A 13015-nucleotide genomic window follows, 5' to 3' on the forward strand; every position below is an offset into this window, starting at 1 on the left:
TGTTCAGACATTTTGAGTCTATCCAATTGATTTCCTAGTGATTCTACAGGAACTTCCACTGGTGATGGACAAACTTCTGTTGTAGCAGGAAATAGAGTGACCCCTACTCCAAAATGAGTTGGAGTGGATACTTGCGGTTCCTCTATAATTTCCTCTATCGCAATCAGACCAGGTGGAAGAGGAAGACCGTCAGGTCCGTAAAATATTTCCGGTGCCGAAGAAGGGGTTGTATCGACAGCGACAGATGTTTGGGTAACAAAACTCTCTGGACCGGTTACAGATGGAACTGGTTCAGTTATACAAGTATTTGCCCCCAGACTAGGATCAGTATTACTGTCCTTCTGCGGCGGTTGAACTTCTTCTATAGAGGCAGGGTTTCCGGAAATGTTTGGAGTAACCAGAATCTCAGATGTTGTTGGAACACTTGTTCTAACTTTTAAAGGAGATTTTGAACTGGTTCGACGAGCTCGCTTTGTCCAGATTGTTTTCGATTCCGGAGACAAAGACGGTTGACTCGCAAGCCTCCGAGAACGACGGATATTCAATTGACTTTCTTCCACGATTGTGGATTACTCGATCAACTAAAATATAAAGGGGAAAATTTGTGTTTCTGATTTGAATGAATTTTATTAGACGCTTTTAAACATAACTTTGCTTTTTCATGTTTTAAGAGTCGAGAAAAGCTAAAGATGACTCTAGTCTCCTTCGATGTATTAACGAGCCCGAAGTGACAAATGCTCGGTTGGACCTTTTCAGTTATAGAGTTTGAAAAGGGCCAAAAGAAACTACTCTGGAGATCTAGGCAGAGGGTGTGCCAAACCTTTCGCGAAACCACAGAATACGTTTTACGGTACGGGTGGTCGATCTTCGTGAATGCTGTGTTCACTGCATCGCGATCAGTAGGGTGGCCGACACGGCTTCCTAAGGATAAAGGATAAATGCCTATAGGGGTCTCCCAATATATACGCGACGGTACGTGGGAGCACAAGTCCGTGTTAGTGCCACCGACTTTCAGGAGGAATCACCCACCTTCGTAGAGATCGACAGTCACTATGTTTAACGACGTCGGAACACGTCTCTAGCTTAGACCTCTATGTGTTTGTGTTGTTAGGTTCATTCAGTATATTTTAAGTTGATCTTTTTAAAGTTTGCCTTTCAAGGTTCACCACGAGATGTATATGAAAAATTCCTAAATGCAGTCTAAGATGAGAAGCAAGCTTTTTCAAATCTTTTTGACTGATGAAAATCTTAACTACTGAGGGAGAAGAAAGGCAAATCTTTTCACACAGTTCATACAGCACAAACTAATGCACTTTCTCCTAAATCATCATGCAAACTTTTTCAAATGCAAAATGCACAATGCATGTATTTTCTTTTCCCTTTCTTAATGTTGATGTATTACAAAAAGAAAGTTGTTATATAACTTTGATTTCGATTTAAAGTGAAAACAAACAAGTTTGTCCAAAATCAAAAGACACCTTAAGATTTACTTGTTTAATCACTGGAAATACATGAAATCAAACCATAATGACGAAAGTAAACAGACCAATCAGCTATGGACAGCAAACAAGCTAACTCTTTAGACCAGCAAAATGCCTAACGCAGGTTCAGATCTAAGAGGCCAAAGCAAGACTAGTTCACTTTCGTTATGGGAAATTGTAAATGATGTAAGAAATACAAAAGAACAAGTACAATTTCGTTATATAACAGAGGCGGAATGATGGCAAGTAAGGTTGGTTTCAGATAGGTACTAAGACTGAGAACTGATTGCAAAAACTATAGTGAAAACAGGCAAGAAAAAGGGAGGAAACCCCAACTGCACTAGGCAAAATTGGGCCAACGCAGGTGCTGCTCAGCCAGTCTGGCTCTCAGCGCAGGTAGCCCCTTCGGGACCTGCGTTGCAAAGCAGGTAGTCTGTGTACTACCTGCTTTGGAAAACGAAAGTTGCGTTTTCTCAGTTTCCGGGTCACAATTTTCTCAAAAATGCACAGTTTTTGCTCAAATCAGAAGCAATCAGTCAAGCACACACAAAGGGATGACAAGGAAGATGAAAAGCTATCACTAAGAGCTTACAAGGATCCTTGTAGATCAGCTCTTCAAATCATGAACATGCTCAGAAATGAGCTAGAGTAGCTGCCCTCTACTTCGCTTTTGATATAGTCAAAAGCTTTTCGATTTGGTACTCTTTTGTTCAGGAAATGAATAGCAAAATACTACAAACAATCAAACAGATACGATCCCCAGCGGAGTCGCCAGTTTGTTGTAGGGAAAAGTATCCGATTCGGATGACCCTATCCCACTCTAAGGGTGATAGTACCTCAGCAACAACTGTAAAGAAAACTACTTAAGGTTTACTTCTTTATGAAAGCAAGAGAGAATGAGGAAATGCACTAACCGTTGCCTTGCGCTTAATGTCGAATCCAAACTCTTCTCTTCGCTTGTTTGCTCCCAGCTCCTTGCTCTTTTTCCGGCCCAGCTACAATGAGATCCTGCAAAATAACAAAGAAGGAAACTACAAGAAGCATGCAATCATAACTGATTCAAGGATTAGCATAAATCAAATATACAATTATCACAATAGCATCATTGAAACAAGTGCATATAGAAGAACCTCAATAGCTTTTATTAATGAAGAAGTAAAGTTCTGAGAAGGTTACAACCATTGAAGGCCCCAATCTAGCAACACCTCCCAGCAGAAAGAATTTCTCCTCTTCACCTCCTTCAAGCAATCACCCAATAGTTCTATTATGAAACCAACAGCATATCATTACTTTGCACAAAATTCCAGCCTCCTGAGCTCATAGGAGAGAGCTCAATATATAGATGAATTGAGAAAGGATGAGTCAGCTTGTAACTGATGTGTAGCTGCCTTGTGTCCTCTCTCTCTTCAGTTGATCTTCAGTTCTTGAGTCCACTTGGAGAACCTTGCTTCCACTTGGAGAAACAGAGCCTCTGACTCATCACATGGCGAAATCCCTGATCCAAGTGTCATTTTTGGAAGATTCCAGAGCAATGACTCAGTGTGCCACTTGTCCCATCTCGCTCAGCGCAGGTGGCCTTTGTTCCACTTGCTTTGCAACGCAGGTACACCATGGAGGAGTTGAGTTTCAGCGCAGAAGCCTAGTGGAGCACCTGCTTTGATTTCAAGATTGCTTGTTTTTGAGTGTTTTCAGGTGGAGAACTGATCTAAGAGCTGTTGGTTTGCTGACCTTGTTCCTCTAGGGGTAGGAACATCATGTTTAGGGACTTTGGATCCCTTGGATTATTGACAATTCATGCAAGGCACAAAATTGTCTATAACACCTTTCCATTAGGGTAAATCCAAATTCAAACTCAAAAGCTCCCAGAAAGGCTACTCGGGTAGCAGCTGGAGGAGGCTTTATCTTAGCTGGCAGGTTATTGTATTGCTTGTTGAACCTCTTTATAAATTCTGAGATATCCTCTTTTGGCTTCTTCTTTATGGCGTTAAACTTTGTGAGGAGGTACTCATGATTCCTCTTTTCACCCCATTTCTATGTAAAAGATTTTTCAGGTTCCTCCCAGGTGGCAATGAAGGCATTCGGTGGGGTTTTAACCAATTTCTAGCCTCTCCATCAAGGGACTGTACAAAAAGTCTCATGACTACATCTAGTTGTTCCACATTTAGGATCTCAGCAAAAGAATTGAAGGTTTCAATGTGACTATGTTTCGTGTTAACATCTTCCCCATTGAACCTAGGCATCTACTTTAGGTAGTCCTGGGGCGTTGCACTTAGAGGTTGAGGTAAATTAAGAGGTGCATATTTATTTAGCAAGAAACCTAGAAGATCCATTTGGATTAATGGAGGGGGACTGAGGTTTTCTTGAGAAACTTGGCCCAAAAGCACAGTGGTAGGAGTGACTAGACTGGATGCAGGGTATGTCAGGGCCTTAGGAACAAATCCTGAGTAGTGAGTAACAGAGGACTGAGAGCTAGATGAGGAAGCTTCAAAGGCTGGTGAGATGGTAGCATAGGTAGGTGGAGTTTTCTCTTTCCAGTCTTTCTTGAAAATCAACTTTTCTGGGTCAGATACAGATGGGGTTTTATGTTGAGATGTATCTGAGTGAGTATAAGGCCTTTTAAAAGCCAATGTGATAATTGATAATGAGGGCTTGTGGAGTCACCAAGGTGATGTGAATTCAATCAGAAAAAACTTCAATCACCTACACAAAGAGTTCTCAATTTTTCGTATCTCAGGGAAAAGATCCTTCAATACGTTCCCTGGCAACGACGCCAAAATATGTTGTCACTCCTAGAGACAGCCTTGTATTGCTTACAAGACCAGTGCCTGGGAACATCTATATTTTGTGTATCTCATATGATTTTCTAGAGATATAGACATCACATATAGTATATATGTATATATAATGGGCTGGTTCATTCACCTAAAGGAGTAAGACATGAATTTCTTGGTGCTTCTTCCCATATACAAATCTCAAAAATATGTATAAAACATTGGAGGTTGAGTAGTTCAAGGACTTACAGTTTAATACAATTTTGTAGAGCCATGATAGAGGATAAGGAGGAGGAGTAACTCATCATATGGAGCTTATAGCATCAAGAATTCTATGCATAACACATAGATCTTGCAGCTTTAAGAATTCCTATACTTATCTGAGTCAGAAGTAGATATAATGGGAAGAAGAGAGGTTATGTTCTATGATTCATGAAGAGAAACTATTAAAGATATAATTTCAATAATCCATGTAGGCACTAGCATTAACAATTTCGATACAAATGAATCTGTGAGGAACTTATAGGCACATGCATAACATATTGATACCAGTGAATTTGTGAGGAAGTCTTGAAATATTTCTAACAACAATAATTACATGAATTTAGAGAAGAAACATGAACAAAATGGGTTTTAACAGAGGGAGAACATACTGTAATACTTGGAGGGGGAATCACCACCATTTCTCTTCATATTATGGAAAATATGTATTGTAAAGCCATACAGTCTAAAAATAACATGTCATGTTTCTTTAGAATTTCTGAACCTTTGTTAAGTCTTGCTTTCCCCTATTTATCTGGAGAGGGGAGCAAGAACATTCATTACAACAAAATATCTCTAGTCTAGACTCAGTTGTCAGGTCGACTAGCTATCTCAGTCATAAATGGCTTTATGGCCCAAAAATATTACAGAATTAAATGCCTCATGAAAGGAGGCACGTTACAATGCAGTAAATAAGAAATAATTAGATAAAAAATACACAAAAACTATCCTTGCCCATCCTATAATCATCTCTGCTGCAAGGGCTGTTCTACTTGTGGTATGGCTTCCTACACTACTTTTCCAGCCTCTATCATTTCTGTCTTTATTTCATTCGGCGTGATTTCTGGATCCGTGTCATGGAAGGGTTCGTCTGAATCAGCCCATCCCATGCTTTGAATGCACCACCTATTTTTCTTAAAACCACAATTGCCGACCAATCACGCCCTTTACATCCATGTCCTACATTATCAGTGCCTTGATGTACCAGATGAGTGTCTCTTGATGGAAATATGGGGGAACTTGCTCATTCTGGCCTATGGGTATACAAAATGTGTTACAAAAATTGCAATCGTAGGCTGGGAGGGATATCGGTAGAGAATGAAATTTTACTTTGTGTGATCATCGATCCCAGGGTGACATCATCACTACCATGTGTCATCTTGTGAGTGGTGACACGTGTCGCCTATAAATAACCCCATAGGACCCATGAAAACATCAAAACTAAGTGCCACGTGTCTTCCATACTGCATGTCATTGATGACATCAGCTTCCATGTCAACCATTAGGACCAATCACATTGTGCCATTTGGCCCCTAGGAAGAGAGAGAAAATGGCCAACATGGCCCTGTTTTTGCATGGGTTTCCTTTGTAAAATGATCTCAGCCTTCCTCGATGATTTTACACAATATCGCATAATCGCACCCCACAAGGTTTTGGAGTGGTAGCCCCTTCGTTCTGCTAATCACCGATATCGCGTGACTGTGATATCTCCGTTCAACACCATGAACCGCCGACAACCTTATGTATGTGCCCCGGGACCCCGCCGATAGTTGATATGCGAGATATACTGTGAAGCTATGGGACTATGGGGTGTGGGACTACAGGATGCCTAATATGCAGGAGTGTGTGATTTACCATATTGCGCGACATGGAGGAGAGGGAAGGGGTGGCCCAACCTTTGTTTTTCATGGAATTCCTTTTTTAAACTTTTTCGGCCCGCCCCGATGATTTCACATTATATCGACGATACCCCCCCCGCGCGCAATTCCTTCAGGATGGCCCATCAGGTATTGTGCGGGCCATGCTGGACTACGGGATGCGGGGCTTTGACAAAGCTAATATGTGCGATTCACTATGCATGGGGCCATTGACCTATGATATATAATAAACAGCTCCACCCGGACCCGTCCATAGGCGATATGTGGGATTTATTGTGAAGCTGCGGGACTGCGGGGTGCAGGAATGTAGGATGCCCAATATGCTTGACTTGCTATGCCCAGGACCCTCTAGTAAGCTCTTTTCCTTCACTTCAAGGAAACAGAACTTCTGATCTTCAACATGCCATACCTTCTGATTCAGAAGTCCTTTTTGGGACTTCTATATATTGTTGGAAAGCTCATTCAGGGCACTATGCAATGGAGAGGTTCCGATCTGTCTTTAAGTGCTCCTATGGCCTGGAATATGGATTCAACTTCACTACTCTTGGGAAACCTTGATCAACTAAAACCCACAATGCAGTGAGTGACAACAAGTTGATTCATCGAAGCCATTTCCCTAAGGATAATAGGTTGTTGAATGACCAAGACTAATTTTGTAATTATCACAAAAAAATTGAAATGTTGGTGAGAAGAATGGCTTAGCATTGTCGGATATAATCTTTTGAGGGCAACCAAAACATGAGAATATATTCTCAATCAAGAAATCCATAACTACCTTATCATTTATATTTTTCAATGGGATGGCCTCAACCCATTTGGTAAAATAGTATGTGGCCATAATTATCCAGCAGTGTTGACCACTAGAAGGGGGATGGATTTATCTGATAAAATCTAAACCCCATTGCTGAAAAGGGACTTCAGTTATAATGGGTTTCAAAGGTAAGGCTGCAAGGTTCTTCTTTGTCGTGAAAATATGACACTAATGACAAGCTCTTAATTTCCTATTTACATCATTGAAAAGGGGGGGCCAATACAATCCGCTCCGGAGGATACTATGAGTGGTGGCCCTCCATGAAAAATGGCCACCACACACTCCACTATGATGTTGGGTAATCAGATAATCAACTTGAATAGGTAATATACAATTGAGGAGTACACCTACTGGGTCTTTCCAATATAATTTACCTTATATAATACAATAATTTACAGCTTTTAATTTCAAGGAACCACAAGCGGACTTACTCACATGAATAGGAAATTGTAGAGTCTGAAGGTTGCTAATGATGTCTTTATACCACTCAGATGAGGCAAAATTTAGGTTGACTTTGGTGGAAGCTGAGTGAGGTAGCAACAACCATGACTGGTTATCATGTTGATCTTCAGCTATTTTAGCTAGGGTCATAAGAGTACACTAATTAATTCTTAAGGCATCAAAGTTAGATTCACTTAATAATTTGTCTAGTCCTTGGCCTTTTAAGATTTTAATGGGTTTTAATTCCAGGTCATACTCTTGAATTTTAGCTATCCATTTTCCACATCTCCCTTCAGTATCGTGTTGCAACAGAATATCCTTTACTGAAGGGTGTGGAAGATAAACAATTAACCTATCATATAAAATGTATTCCCTGAACACCTTAAGGGTTTTCAATAAAGCATAAGCCTACTTCTAAATTATATTATATTTGAGTTCTAAGTGTTGAAAGGCTTTACTAAAAAAGGAAACGAGTTGTGCATACCCTTGTTGATTCTTATGTAAAAGAACAACAACTATAGTATGTTCAGAGGTGAAAAGGAAGAGAATAAAATACTTTTTATAGTTAGTACTAATAAGAAATCACGCTTCCATAATAGTGCTTTTAATTCTTTCAAAATAATGTTTCAATTCTTCATTCCATTTTATAACATTTCCTTTCTTGAGCATTCGTGTTATATTTTTAGCAATTTTTGTAAAATTAGGAACAAATCTGTGAAGAAAATTAATCTTGCCCAAGAATGCTTGTACTTCTTTCTTTGTATGAGGAAGTAGGATTGTTTGGATCACCTATACTCTTTCCAAGTCAATCTTGACCCCATCTTAAGACACAATATGCCCTAATAGCCTGCCCTCAGTCATTGGGAATAATGACTTTTTGGGGTTTCAAGGTAAGCCATACCTCTGACATTTAAAAAAAATTCTTTGTATATGTTTCAGATGATGTTCATCGTTCTATGAAGAGAAAATCATATCATCTAAATAAATGACTATAAAATGACCTTTCTCATTAGTGAAAGAAATTTTCATTTCCCTTTGGAAAGTAGCCCCTACATTCATTAATTCAAAAGGAATTTTTTGATACATATGTTGGACAGTTGGCATTGTGTGCATGGCCAGTGGCCTTGCGAAGGCATCTGCAAGTGTGTTAGCATTGATGTCAAAAGTCATTCTGAAGAGTTGTGTTGGGTAGTTGTCTTTCCTAAAAACTGGTAGGATTTTTTTCATTGATGCAAACCAGACAAGCTTAGTTGTTTGTTGCAGCAGATGTTGGTAGTGATGGCCCGAGAGGAGTCTCTTGGCAGCTGTAGGCTTCATGTAGAAAATCATCATAGTAGCAAGCTTATTGGAAAATCCATAAAATGATGATGACAATGATGGACCAAGATGAAAGTCCATGGGAGCTGTAGGCCTCATGCTAAGGACACATTGTGGGTGAGTTTCCCAGTTGTCCAGAGAGCCAAAGAGCAAAAGGATGGCAGTGAATTTGGGGCCACCTTTTGAGGTAGTAGATGGGCTCAGTGGCTAATCAGACTCATTTTCTTGTTGTAGCAGATGATGGTAGTGATGGCTCAGGAGGAGTCTCTTGGTAGCTATATACTTCATGTAGAAAATCATCATAGTAGCAAGCTTATTGGAAAAGACATAAAATGATGATTACAGTGATGGACCAGGATGGAAGTCCATGGGAGCTACAGGCCTCATGCTAAGGACACATTGTGGGTGAGTTTCCCAGCTGTCCAAGAGCCAAAGAGCAGAAGGATGGAAGTGAGCTCAGAGCCACATTTTGAGGTAGTAGATGGGTTGAATGGCTAATCAGACTCCTTTTCTTTCCTTCATCTAATGCTGAAGTGCTTCAAGAAAATTCTAAGTGTCCAAGAGTATGAGAGAGAGAGAATAAAGAGAGCTCCAAAACTGAACTGACAAAAGGTACCAACTTCTCCTCAGAAGACTTTTTATTAATGAGGCCTATATTTTCCTCATTTTCCATTATTTTCCTCTTCACACGTGATCCAAGGATCTTTTGCTTATAGATGTATCAAAAGAATCACATGTGAAAATTACAGCTTAACATAGAAATCTAATGTGCACATGAGAGAAGAAGAAGAAACATGTAAAGCATGAAAAGAAGACAACAAGACTTGATAATGGAGTTAGTCTAACTTGGACTATGTCTCCGGGCCCTGCTCGATCAATGGGAAGGCCTTCATTCATTAAATGGCATGAAAAAGGAGAATACAATCATCAGTTTACATAAAAGGAGTCTTATACCTCCATTCTGAAAAATGGCTGAGAAAAGGAGAACTCAGATGGAGAAATGGATAGCACCACTGAGTTCATGGCGTTGAGAAGGGCAGAAACCATATAAAATTTTCCCAATTCAGACAAAATGACCAATCGCCCCTCCTGCAAGTTTCTGCCTCGAACTACATGCCAAAACCCTCCCCCACCTGCACTTATGCTTGCATTGGGTTTTATAACATAATGCTGCTTGAAAATCAAGGTTGTCTGATTATAATAGAATGTTGCTCTAACAGAGGATCAGTCGGGCGCGATGAATCTACCCTTCCTTCACAAAAACCCTGAAATTGCCTTTTTTTGTTTAAACAAACAACACATGCGGAAACATTAAAAAACCGAAAACCCCGGATTTAAAAATACATGAAATTGAGCTTTATAACACAAATGGGTCCAGTCTCCATATTTCAATCGCATATCGCTTGTTCACTGGTCCTTGTCGCAGGGATTGCCGATCGCCGATATCGTCAATCGTTGATATTGTTGATCACCAATATCGCTGATATCGGAGTATCACTACGGCCCAGCGGTCCTGGTCCTATACCTTGGGTTTCGCTGACCCAATCCATTGATCCAATCGCTCCATCCCGATATCGCCGATCGCTTGCCCCCAATTGCGATTAGTCGGAGATCACTAATCGAGGGTTCCTCAACCCTTGCCTTAAGCCTGCCTTTTGACTCCTCCAATTGTGATTTTCCTTATAAGGCTTAAAACCCATTTTTTTAGAGAAAATGCCTCCTTTTTCAAAGGAACAAAGGCAGAGTCTTTTGGTGATAACTTCATCGTCTGAAGTCTGTTTCAACCCATTCAAGTTGTAGTAGATTCAGAATGAGAATATCTACGCAACGAGACTGCTTCTAGGAGCATCCTTGGATTTTCATTTTCCCCTATTTCCTACAAGTCAACCCAGAACTTTGACTGCGTCTATCTCCTTCATTCGGACTCGGATTGGAGTGTTGTTTGCACAGTTGGAATCAGGGTGACGAGCACTTCGATATGATATCAAGATACTTTCCTTTCTGCCACTTTAAATTTTGAGCTTTTCCATGCCATTGTGTCTAAAGATCCACCTGGATCAATCCTCCCCATTGAGGAGCTTTTGGACCGCCAAAAGCTTTATTAGTCAATTGGCAAGTGAGGGAATTGTTCCCTCACTCTTTCCTTCTCCAGCCATTTTGCCTTGCTAGGGTGCATCCCCTTGAAACCAACTCGAAGGTATTCCACATCTCCTCGCCATGAAGTCCTGGTTCTTCTGTCAAGGATGATGTCTTTAGGTAACTCATCGAGATACTCTGGTGCAAAATCATCAACTGTAGGAACTGTGCCCACCTCCTCGATGTCCATAATCAATGGTGGTTCATACAGCTTTAAGTTCTCCACATTCACTACGGAGTACATCTGCATATATATCAGCAAATCAAGACGAAAGGCATTGTTTCCAATCTTCTCCAAAATGGTGAATGGACCATACCAGATTGGTCGCAACTTCTTCCCTTCTCCCTTCATCCTGTCCTTGCTAATATGGAACCACACTTTGTCGCCCACTTGAAATTGATGGTCAACTCGGTGTTTGTCATGTCAAGCCTTGTAATGGGCTTGAATTTTCTCCAACTTCTCTTGTACTTCTTGGTGAATCAACTGGATCCACTAAATGAACTGTTGAGCTTTGTCCCTATCATTACGTCCACTGGAGTCATCTTCCCTTCCAAAGACCATATCAAAAGGGTCCTTTGGCAGGTAACCAAAACATGTCTCAAATGGTGAATGTTGTGTAGATGAGTGCACTGCTCGGTTGTAGGAATGCTACACATATGGAAGATGCTCATCCCACAACTTAGGATGTTTCCCACAATAGCCTCGTAACAAGTGTACCACGGTGCGGTTGACAACCTCTGTCTGTCCATCAGTCTGTGGATGAAATTCCGTGCTTCTTTTCAACTTGGTGTCCATCATCTTCCACAAGCTGGTCCAAAACTCTTCAAGAAAGCGAGAGTCTCGATCTGACATAATCGATGTGGGCAGCCCAAAATGGACCATAACATGCTGAAAGAAAAGACAAGCAGTCTGCTCCGCAGTGATCTACTTTTTACAAGGAATTAGAATACACATCTTACTAAAACGGTCAACAATGACATAAAAATAGTCGTGAATTTTTCTAGACAAAGGCAAACCTCCTACAAAGTCCATTGACACACTTTCCCATGGACTACTCGGAATAGGTAGTGGTGTGTAGAGCCCAAGTTTTCTATTAGAGGGCTTTGAAACAGAACACATCACACAACCCTTTACATAGCTAGTCACAATTTTCTTCATATGAGGCCAAAAAAAAAATCTTTGTACATGACATAAAGTCCTTTTGACACCAAAGTGTCCAGACACAAGAGAGGTGTGGGCCTCTCGAATTACATGTACTCTTTCCCCTGTGGGAATACACAATTTGCCAAGGTGGTACAATAGTTTCCCCTGCAAATGATAGTTGTCCACCTGTGAACCATGGGTTAGTTTTGCATAAACGTCCTTAAATTCATCATCATTAGCATATTGTTCAGCATAACTTTCAAAAGATAACGAAGCATTATGCAAAATAACAGAAGAAGAAATAGGAGGGCGAGATAGCATATCGTCCACTTTTTTGCTAGTTCCCTTCTTATACTTTATTACCAGATGAAACTGTTGAAGAAAACCCATCCACCTGAAATGACGAGATTGTTGCAACTTGGTCTGTGACTGAAGATACTGCAAGGGCTGATGATTTGTATGGATGATGGTCTCCTTGCCGATCAGGTAGTGTTTCCACTTTTTCACACTCTGCACCGAGGCATAAAGCTCCTTGCCATAAGTGGGATAGTTTATCACAGCCTAAGAAAACTTCTCAGAATGGTAACAAATCGACTTCTTTTGCTACATCAGTACAACTCCCATGGCATAACCGCTGGCATCAATTTTGATCTCGAATGGTTGTTGGAGATCTGGTAATGCTAAGACTGGCGCAATGCTAATCTTTTCCTTCAATGTTTCGAAGGACTTCTGCTGTCTTCCTCCCCATTGGAAGACCTGTTTCACACTTGTCAATGTGTGCAAAGGTGTTACAATAACAGAGAAATTGGCAATAAATCTCCTCCAATACTGGACTGCACCTAAAAAGCTATGGACCTCGGTTACACTAGTAGGCTTAGGCCAATTTACAATTGCTTCAACTTTAGAAGGATCAATTTTTAACTGACCATGACCAACAATATGACCTAGGTAACCCAAAGAGGTTTTCCCGAACTCACACTTTGACAACTTTACAT

Source organism: Pinus tabuliformis, chromosome 4_2 (assembly GCF_031772625.1).
Source record: "Pinus tabuliformis cultivar Carrire ecotype Pingquan chromosome 4_2, CPIR1, whole genome shotgun sequence".
NCBI lineage: Eukaryota > Viridiplantae > Streptophyta > Pinopsida > Pinales > Pinaceae > Pinus > Pinus tabuliformis.